The sequence below is a fragment of the Chlorocebus sabaeus genome, chromosome 11 (assembly GCF_047675955.1).
Source record: "Chlorocebus sabaeus isolate Y175 chromosome 11, mChlSab1.0.hap1, whole genome shotgun sequence".
Classification (NCBI taxonomy): domain Eukaryota; kingdom Metazoa; phylum Chordata; class Mammalia; order Primates; family Cercopithecidae; genus Chlorocebus; species Chlorocebus sabaeus.
Window position 1 is genome coordinate 14,979,662 of NC_132914.1, and position 10,980 is coordinate 14,990,641.

The 10,980-nt window shown below is 44.4% G+C and overlaps 1 pseudogene; it reads left to right on the plus strand.

Moving 5' to 3' along the window:
• Nucleotides 1–8,387: 8,387 nt before the first annotated feature.
• Nucleotides 8,388–9,698, plus strand: LOC140712816 (uncharacterized; annotated as a pseudogene).
• The last annotated feature ends 1,282 nt before the right edge of the window (nucleotides 9,699–10,980 follow it).

Genomic DNA, 10,980 nt, shown 5'->3' on the forward strand with positions numbered 1-10,980 from the left:
ATTATATATACTAGATACCAGGAATATAACGATGAATAAGATTTCTACATTCAAAATGCCAATTATTTCCTCTCTGCCTCCATGCTTCCTAAAAGAGAATTTGTCATTCTCTCTTCTCTAAAAGTCTGCTCCCATAATCCTTTCTAAGTGTTCAGCTGCTACGTGTCTCTGTCCTCCTGGCTTCAGCTGCACAGTCTAATTTTTCTCTTCTGGGATTTTGGAACCAGCACATATGGACTTAACTCAGTCTCCTTTTATTTGTTTTAATAGAAATGCTGCTGAGAGTTGCGGCTCACACCTGTGATACCAGCACTTTGGGAGGCTGTGGCAGGCAGACTGCTTGAGCTCAGGAGTTCAAGACCAATCTGAGCAATGTGGTGAAACCCTGCCTCTACAAAACAACATAAAAAGTAGCCTGGCATGGTGGCACACACCTATAGTCACAGCTACTAGGGAGGCTGAACTGGGAGGATTGCTTGAGCCCAGGAGGTCGAGGCTGCAGTGAGTCATGATTAAGCCATGATGATGCCACTGCACTCCAGCCTGGGTGACAGGGTAAGACCCTGTCTCAAAAAAACAAAGAAAAATAGATTATCTACCTGAGATCACATATCATTGGGTTTAGAATTATTTTTTATCCCAGCACTTTGGGAGGCCAAGGCAGGTGGATCACTTGAGTTCAGGAGTTCGAGATCAGCCTGGCCAACATGGTGAAACCCCGCCTCTACTAAAAATACAAAAATTAGCCAAGCATGGTAGTGTGTACCTATAATCCAAGCTACTCAGGAGGCTGAGGCAGGAGAATGGCTTGAACCTGGGAGGCAGAAGTTGCAGCAGTGAGCCGAGATCATACTGCTATACTCCACCCTGGGAGACAAAGCAGACTCCATCTCAAAAAAGCAAAAAAAGAATTGCTCTTTTCCTTTTTGAGTGAAAATTTCAATAATGCTTACATGTGTGTATATGTGGGGACTTTTTCGCATTGTTTCCAGTATTGTTGGCTAAAGATTAATTTTTCAGATTACTTTTGAATCAAGACAGACTAAAGGACTTTGTTCTTTTCTAAACATTTATGGCAATAAAATGTGTGCTTTATCTATTCAATAGGGTTTGAATGGAAAGAGAGCTCCACTGCAGGTGTGAATTTGTAAATATCTGAGGTCGGCTTGCTTTGTGCTGTGAGAGGGGTGTGGGTTTGAGGAAATAACACAGATATGGGTCTGGATATGAACAGAAAAATCAGGGTAAGTGGCTTTAAACTGGGTCAGTACACATGTCTCCATTCTTAAGGAAGAGACAAGTTGCTCTGCAGTTTCCCTGTGACCTCAATACAGTCTGTTGAAAAGCTATTTGGCTTCTTATACTGGAGCCTCTGATTTATATCCCAGAAACTCCTTTCTTTCAGCTTCCCTTGCCTAAGAATTTCCTGCCTATTCCTTTTACTTCCACCTCAGTGAAGCCAAAGCCCTGCCCTGCTTCTCACATGGCCCAGGGCAGATTTTGTGTTTAGAAACCAGTGGGAACAGTAGGAAAGGGGAAAGATGAGGGATATATACAAATACTTCCCTCCTCACTCCTGACCCTCTTCTGCCACTAACCAAGTCCACATCACGTTTCCTAACTACAAAACACTCTGCAGTAGCCAGTGCCTAGCTCCAGGATGCCTGGGGGAGTCCTCAAGTCTAGATCTCCTCTAAATGTATTAAAAGAAAGGTCATTTTAGTCTTTTAGTCTTTTTTTACCCAAACCGTCCCACTCTGAAAACTCCTTTGCTTATTCGTTGCAGTGGCTCATGCCTGTAATCCCATTTTGGAAGGCCCAGGCAGGAGGATCACTTGAGCCCAGTAAATTTTAGACCAGCCTGGGCAACATAGTGAGACCCCATCTCTACAAAAAAGTAAAAAATTAGTGAGATCATCTCCTTTGCAGTGACATGGATGAAGCTGGAAGCCATCATTATCAGAAAACTAACAAAGGAACAGAAAACCAAACACTGCATGTTCTCACTCATAAGTGGTAGTTGAACGATGAGAATACATGGACACAGATGGGAACAACATATAGTGGGGCGTGTCAGGGGGTGGGGGCAAGGGTAGGGAGAGCATTAGGACAACTACCTAATGCATGCGGGGCTTAAAACCTAGATGACGGGTTGATAGGTGCAGCAAACCACCATGGACAAACCTGCACACTCTGCACATGTATCCCAGAACTTAAAAGTAAAATAAAAATAAAAATAAAATAAAAAATTAGCTGGGCAAGGTAGTATATGCCTGTAGTCCCAGCTACTTGGAAGGCTAAGGTAGGAGGATCGCTTGAGCATAACAAGTTGAGGCTGCAGTGAGCCAAGATTGTACCACTGCACTCCAGCCTGGATGACAGAGTGAGATTCTGTTTTAGAAACAAAGGAAAATTTTTTTTTTTTTTTTTAGACAGAATTTCACTCTGTTAGCCAGGTTGGAGTGCCGTGGTACGATCTTGGCTCACTGCAACCTCCATCTCCCGGGCTCAAGCAATTCTCCTGCCTCAGCCTCCCGAGTAGCTGAGATTACAGGTGTGTGCCACCATGCCCAGCTAATTTTTTTTTGTATTGTTAGTAGAGACAGGGTTTCACCATGTTGACTAGGCTGGTCTCAAACTCCTGACCTCAGGTGATTCGCCCGCCTCAGCCTCCCAAAGTGCTGAAATTATAGGCATGAGCCACCGCACCCGGCCAGGAAAAGAAATCCATAAACAAAAAATAACCTAGACTGATTCAGATGTTTGAAAATGTTTAACAGGGGTTTCAAGAGACAGATTTGACTCCATGTCCTCCCTTGCCATTCCCTAGGCAGGGCTTTACTTGGCCTGATGTGTATCAGGGGACCCAGGGGGCATGGAAAGAATGGGAAGTGGAGGCCACTCCCGTGGTGTCGCCTTGCATTCCAGTGTCATTATTCAAGCAAAATAAGGCTAAAAGGAACATTTGGGGCTGTCCTGAATGATTAATTACGAAGTTACTAAAGGCCAGTTGTACCCCGTTGAAGGTCCATGTCCTACTACTGATACGATAAAAGAGAGATATATATAGGCTAATTGCATGTATATAAATCTTATATCTTCAGGTTTAGGTAGAAAAAGTCTTTCCTTCTTTGCCTGTCCTGTCTCTGCCCCGGGACAGCAGCGCCTATGAGTAGGAGGGACGGTTTGTATGACTGACTGACTGAACTATCAGTCTACAAAGAGTGGACCAAGTGGAAAATAACCTCATTTCCCCCACAGTCCTCAAGAAAAGGATTTTCCCTTGATTAGGTTACTAGCTATTGGAAAATGTCTTAATAATCTTGTATTCCTCCACCCCTTACCCCAATATGATAAAAAAAAAAAAAAAGCTGCATTTAGTTAAACACTTACCAGGCACCTGTCTTACATTATTTCTTTAATCCTGACACTGACACTGTAATGTAGCTGTTACTGCGCTAGTTTTACTTATGCAGAAATGCAGGAACAACTTGACTAACCTGATCAGCAGCACACAGAAAGTTTTAGAGTCGGGTTTGAAACCTACTTAAGAAACCCAAAGTTGATACATTTACTAAGCAGCTGTGACGGGGCATCCCAAGACCACCCTCAGGTTCGACAATTCACTAGAAGGACTCACAAAACTCAGAAAAGCTGTTAAACTCATACTGTTTGTTATGATGAAAGGATAAACATTTAAACCAGCAAAATAAAAGACACAAAGGGTAGAGTCCGGGAGAGACCAGAAACACATTTCTAGTTTTCCTCTCTCTGTAAAGTCATCCGGACAGCACTTAATTCTCTCAGCAACAATGTGTGACAACATGGATGGAGTCTTGCCAACCAGAGAAGGTCAGATGAGTCTTGCTGTCTGGAGTTTCAATTAGGGATTGGCCACATGGGAAGAGAGCACCAACGTGGGTGATCTTATTCAGTCTCCAGCCCCTCTGGGGGTCAAACTGATTCAGCATGGCCCAAGACCCCCACCACAAATCACATGAGTAGCATGAACTATCTAGTATGGTTCAAATGTTTGATAAATTTAATTAAATGTCAATTTGGGATCAGTTTACATTTCCAGGGCCATAGTCCATAGGTTGGACAATTATATTTCGGGGTCATTGGCAGTTCTTTGTTATTTACAAGTCAGAAGGCATAAGTGAATTTTTAAGAATACTAGAGTCTTTTGAGAAGGGAATAATTGAGAAGAAAATGAGGCATTAGATAAAGAACAATAAGAATATTGTTCTTGGCTGGGCGCAGTGGCTCATGCCTGTAATCCCAGCACTTTGGGAGGCCAAGGCAGGTGGATCATGAGGTCAGGAGATGGAGACCATCTGGCTAACACGGTGAAACCCTGTCTCTACTAAAAATACAAAAAATGAGCCAGATGTGGTGGTGGGCACCTGCAGTCCCAGCTACTCCAGAGGCTGAAGCAGAATGGTGTGAACCCAGGAGGCGGAGCTTGCAGTGAACTGAGATCGTGCCACTGCACTCCACCTGGGGTGACAGAGGGAGACTCTGTCTCAAAAAAAAAAAAAAGAATATTGTTCTTGGACATTAAGAATATTACGCATGGGTAATACAAAAGAGAAAAGGAAAGTATATTTGAAACACTCATAAAAAGAAGCATGCCTTTGTAAAATTGTAAGGTACTCTGCACTTATAAGCTAAATGACTTTAGCCTTAAATGAGCTTCAGTTACGTGACATATTGAAAAATAATAATGAAATTATATACACACACATTCACACGCTTTGCTGGGTTTTTGCAGATTAAATTATACAGTGTTTACTGCCTGCCTACTATGAAACAAGCTATGAAAAAAGTTTTCCACTCTCAAGGAACTTAGTCTTGTGGGAAACACAGACAATGATTAATTAATCACAGTGATGATTAATTACAAATTTCAATGAGTGTCTCAAAGTGAAGGAACATCGCAAGGTCATAAGAGAGTGTATACCACTGACTTAAATCATGGGGAGGGTACCAGGTCAGAGAAGGCTTTTCTGGGCTGACATCTAAAGGATGGGAAAGAGCTAACTAACCAAGGGGGAGGGGATAGGGAGGAGTGGGGCATTCCAGGCAGTGGGGACTACAGAGAGACACAACAAGTACAGGGGCTAAACGAAAGCTTAATGAAACTAGAGTAGAGAGTGAGGAAGGAAAGCAGTCTTATTAAGAGATGAGTCTGGGTCAGATAATTCAGGTTGTTAAAAGACCAAGGTAAGAATTGAGGTCATTATCTTAGAAGCAATAGAAAGTTTTCAAATTTTAAGCAGTGAAGTGACTAATTAAATTTTCATTTTAAAAAGATCACTAGGGACTGGGCGTGGTGGCTCACACCTGTAATCCCAGCATTAGCCCTTTGGGAGGCTGAGGTGGGTGGATCACTTGAGGTCAGGAGTTCCAGGCCAGCCTGGCCAACATGGTGAAGCCCTGTCTCTACTAAAAATACAAAAGTTAGCGGAGCATGGTGGCACGTGCTGGTAGTCCCAGCTACTCAGGAGGCTGAGGCAGAAGAATTGCTTGAACCTGGGAGGCAGAGGTTGCAATGAGCCGAGATCATGCCACTGCACTCCAGCCTGGGAGACAGAGCAAGACTCCATCTCAAAAAATAAATAAAAATAAAAAGATCATTAGGTCTGATGAAAAGAACTAAGAAACAATTTTTTTGAATAAAAGAAGAAAAATATCATCTGGGCTATGGTTTGGAATTACTGACTTGGGAGGAAGAGAGATTTTAGCTGAGAAGAATGGATACAGGGAAATTAGATAATATGAAGTTGGTACCAGAGTTTCTAAAACACAATAGAGAAAAGAAAATTAAACTAACATTAACTAAATATTGGCTATGTGCTAGGTGTTTTATATACATTAGCTGGGATATTAACCCCCAGTTTGTTTTTGTTTTCTTACTTCTGCAATGACTTGGAATAACCCTTAGTGTGACTCCAAAACCCACAATCTTTCTATTCTATCCTGTACCCTCAGCAAGTATTATATGAATCCAATTTTTAAACAATAAAAGGGGCTAGGTGTGGTGGCTCATGTCCGTAATCCCAGCACTTTCGGAGGCTGAGGCAGGTGGATCACTTGAGGTCAGGAGTTCAAGACCAGCCTGGCCAACATGGTGAAACCCTGTCTCTACTAAAAATACAAAAATTAGCCGCGTGTGGTGGCAGGCACCTATAATCCCAGCTACTCAGGAGGCTGAGGCAGGAGAATCACTTGAACCCGGGAGGCAGAGGTTGCAGTGAGCTGAGATCGTGCCACTGCACTCCAGTCTGGGCGACAGAACAAGAGTCTGTCTCAATTGAATTGAATTAAATTAAATTAAATAGAAGGATCAAATGCCCAGCTTCCTCACCCATAAATTTTTTTTTTCTTTTTTTTTGAGACAGTGTCTTGCTCTGTCGCCCAGGCTGGAGTGGAGTGACGCAATCTCAGCTCACTACAACCTCCGCCTCCCAGGTTCAAGTGATACTCAGGAGGCTGAGGCGGGAGAGATGGGGTTTCACCATGTTGGCCAGGCTGAGATGTTACTCCTAACCTGAAATGATCCACCCGCCTCGGACTCCCAAAATGCTGGGATTACAGGCATGACCCACCACACCTGGCCCATAAACTTTTACGATATACTAAAGTTCGAAAATTAGCCAGGTGTGGTGGCACATGCCTGCAGTCCTAGCTACTTGAGGCAGGAGGATCACTTGAACCCAAGAGTTTGAGGCCACAGTGAGCCAGGATTGCACCACTGCACTCCGAACTGGGCGAAAGAGTGAGACCCTATCTGAGAAAATAAATACATGAAATAAAGTTTGATATAACACAGAGAAGAGACAGAAGAAAATGAAAAATAGTTTTCTAGTTGGGGTTTCCTAAAGGAAATGGTTCACTCAATTTATTTGAATGAGGTAATGGGTCCAAAATACTTTGTGGGTTAGTGATAATTACTCATAATTCATTAATGAACATACTTCAATTTAAAAAGAGAGAGAGACAGAATAATTAAGTTAAAGAATCCTAGGCAACCCTTCTGGGTCCCCTTCCACCATGGGGAAGCTTTACTTTCGCTTTCGCTTTAATAAATCTTGCCACTGCACACTCTTTGGGTCTGCGCGTTTCTCTAATCAAGCTGTAACACTCCCCACTGCAGTCCATGGCTTCATTCCTTGAAGCCTGTGAGACCACAGACCCTTCGATCGAGGAAAACCTTCGATCAGGAGAAGTCTTCTTGTCTCATTTCTGGGGTCCCGTCCAGAATTCTCCAAAGCAGTGAGTAAACTCGGACCCCTTTTGCTTGCTACTCTGTTCTATCTTCTCACTAGAAATTGGAAGAAAACACCAGGTACCTGTCGGCCATTTAAAAGCGACAAGCATGGCCGCCGGACTTAAGACACGGGTGTGAGGCTTTCTGGGAAAGAGCTCTCTAACAACCCCTGGCCCTCCAGGCTGGGAGCATTGGTTTAACTGGAACCAGTTCCACCTTTCTCTACCTTTCCTGGGAAAAGCCGAGGGCTGGCTAGAGGTGGAAAACTGTCTTCCCAAACTCCTGGCACTGGCCCAGTCGAGATCATGGCACAGCAAGAAGCCTCTATTCCACAACTGCCCATGCATGCATTCTCTGCCTTTTCTGACCCAGGCCTCCTGGGTGCTAACGTCCTCAGAGAAGACTTTCTCGAGGCCCTGTCCTCTAGGATCTTTCTTACCCCTGAGTCTAAGAATCTTTTGGCTAGGAGCCTAAGTCAAGGGGGCTGGCAATCCAAAGACTCTTGCCCATGGTGTTCTCAGGCTTATTCTTATGCAAATGGGTATCAATATACTTATACGTGACCTGTCCCTCATAACCTGTACCCTAGACACTATCCGGGACATCAAAAGACATGTCCGTGGCTGATAGAAGACCTAGGACATTTTTCCTTTTGTTGCCCTAATCTTACCCCAGATTGTAGAAGCTACTTTAATTACCACCTTTCCTGTCTGGGATCAGCAATTAGAACTGTAGAACTTCTCCACTCGAAGCTGTCAGATGTATGGGCTGAAAACAATATCATAGACAATGGGTCCCCCGATTCAAGTCCAAAGGTCAACGAATATTCTTATGAGGGCGAATAGGGGACAGAAAATTTGGGTACAAAAAGCACTGGTCCTCCAATTTGCCACTGCCTACCCTGAAGCTGTTGTGCTTCAGTGCCATTTTCAAGGACTTTATCTTGCTGGGACAGCTCCAAGCCCAGAAATATGCTAACTGGTGCCTGGTCTCTGGCTCAAAATACACCCCGAACCTAAGACCCACTCGCAGATGCAAAGGCAATTGTGGGCATGCTGGTAAGGAGCCACTAAAATCCAACAGCCCCGGCCCCCTTTTTTTGTGGCTAAAAAAGGGCAGGAAATGAGTGCAGGCAAAACTGCTACGTTAGTAAGTGCAATTAAATCCAATAAGCAGTGTTCCATGGGTGACTGTGCACCCTGGAAAGAAAAGGACACTAGAACCATAGGGGACGCCCTAGGGCTAGTGCTCACTAGGGGATGACTAGGGGTGTAGGCACTCCTACATTCTCCTTTCAGATGGGAGACATTCCCTCAAAAGCAAAGCCACGCCTGAGGTATATTCGGGATAACTGGGACCAATTTGATTCTCAAACACTGAAGAAGAAGTGACTTATATTTTTCTGCAGCACTGCCTGGCCGTAATACCCTCTTTCCAGAGGAGAGATATGGCCACCCGAAGGAAGTATCAACTATAATACCATCCTACAGCTAGATCTCTTTTGTAAACGAGAGGGCAAAGGGAGTGAAGTGCCATGTGTACAGGTTTTTTTTCTCACTAAGGGATAACCCACAATTATGTAAAAAATGTAATTTACATCCTTCCAGGGCTCCTCAAAGCCTACCCCCATACTCAGGTCTCCCCAGAGCTCCCCCTTCCACTAGTAAGAACTCTCCTTTGGCCCTTACACCCCAAAAGGAACCAGACAAAAAGATAGCCAAGGAACCACAAGGCGCCAATGGCCCTCGATTGTGCTCCCTCCAAGCTGTGGGAGAAGGAGACTTTGGCCCGGCGTGAGTACATGTCCCCTTTTGCCTCTCAGACTTAAACAGATCAAACTGGACCTAGGAAAATTCTCAGATAATCCTGATTGATACATAGATGTCTTACAGGGATTAGGACAATCTTTTGATTTAGCATGGAGAGATAGTATGTTGTTGTTAGGTCGAACCTTAACTCCCAGTGAAAAAGAGGCCATATCAGCTGCATCCCGGGAGCTTGGGGATCTCTGGTACCTTCGCCAGGTAAATGATAAAATGGCATCAGAAGAAAGGGAACAATTCCCCATAGGCCAACAGGTGGTTTCCAGTGTGGATCCCCATTGGGACCTCAATTTGGAGCATGGAGACTGGAGTCACAGGCATTTACTGACTTGTATACTAGAGGGATTAAGAAAGACCAGAAAAAAAGCCAATGAATTACTCAATGACGTCCACCATAATGCAGGGAAAGGAAGAAAATCCTATGGCATTTTTAGAGAGACTAAGGGAGGCATTAAGAAAGTATACCTCCTTGTCACCTGACTCTAATGAAGGCCAACTAATTTTTAAAGGATAAGTTTATCACTCAGTCAGCTACAGACACTAGAAAAAAAAACTTCAAGAGTCTGCCCCGGGCCCCGAGCAAAATTTGGAAACTCTATTGAATTTGGCAACTTCAGTATTTTATAACAGGGATCAGGAGGAGCAGGCTGAACGGGACAGACGAGACAAGAAAAAGGCCGCCGCCTTAGTCATGGCCCTCAGGCAGACGAACGTCCGTGGCTCTGAAAGAAAGAAGGGCCGGGCAGGCAACCCACCTAACAGGGTTTGTTATTAGTGCGGCTTACAGGGACACTTCAAAAAGGACCGTCCAAACCAAAGTAAGCCGCCCCCTCATCCATGTCCCTTGTGCCAGGGGGATCACTGGAAGGCACACTGCCCCCAAGGGTGAAGGTCCTCTAGGCCAGAGGCCACTAACCAGATGGCTCAACAACAGGACTGAGAGTGCCTGGGGCAGGCGCCAGCTCATGCCATCACCCTCACAGAGCCCCGGGTAAGCTTAACTATTGAGGGCCAGGAAACCACCTTCCTCCTGGACACTGGTGCAGCCTTCTCAGTTTTACTCTTCTGTCCCGGACAACTATCCTCCAGATGTGTCACCATCAAAGGGGTCCTAGGACAGCCAGTCACTAGGCATTCCTCCCACCCCCTATTTGTGACTGAGGAACCTTATTTTTCTCACATGCCTTTCTTATTATGCCTGAGAGTCCTACTCCTTTACTAGGGAGGAATATATTAGCTAAATCAGGGACATTATTATACTTGAATATAGGAGAAGGAATACCTGTTTGCTGCTCTCTACTCGAGGAGGGAGTTAATCCTGACATCTGGGCAGAGGAAGGACAATACGGACAAGCAAAAAACACTTGTCCAATTCAAGTTAAATTAAAGGATCCTACCTCATTTCCTTATCAAAGGCAGTACCCCCTCAGACCAGAAGCCCAACAAGGGTTACAAAAGATCACCAAAGACCTAAAAGCACAGGGATTAGTAAAGCCATGCAACAGTCCATGCAACACCCCTATTCCAGGCATACAAAACCCATCAGACAATGGAGGTTAGTGCAAGACCTCAGAATTATCAATGGGGCAGTTGTTCCTCTGTATCCAGTTGTACCTAATCCTTATATTCTACTCTCCCAGATACCAGAGGAAGCAGAATGGTTTACAGTCCTAGATCTTAAGGATGCTTGCTTCTACATCCCTCTCCATGCTGACTCTCAATTTTTATTTGCCTTTAAAGATGCATCAAACCCAGTGTCTCAGTCTACCTGGACGTCCTACCATTCATTATCAGGGCTGAGATACTAGGAGGACTAGGAACCGGCATTGGAGGCATTACCACCTCAAGCCAATTCTATTACAAATTATCACAAGAGTTAAATGA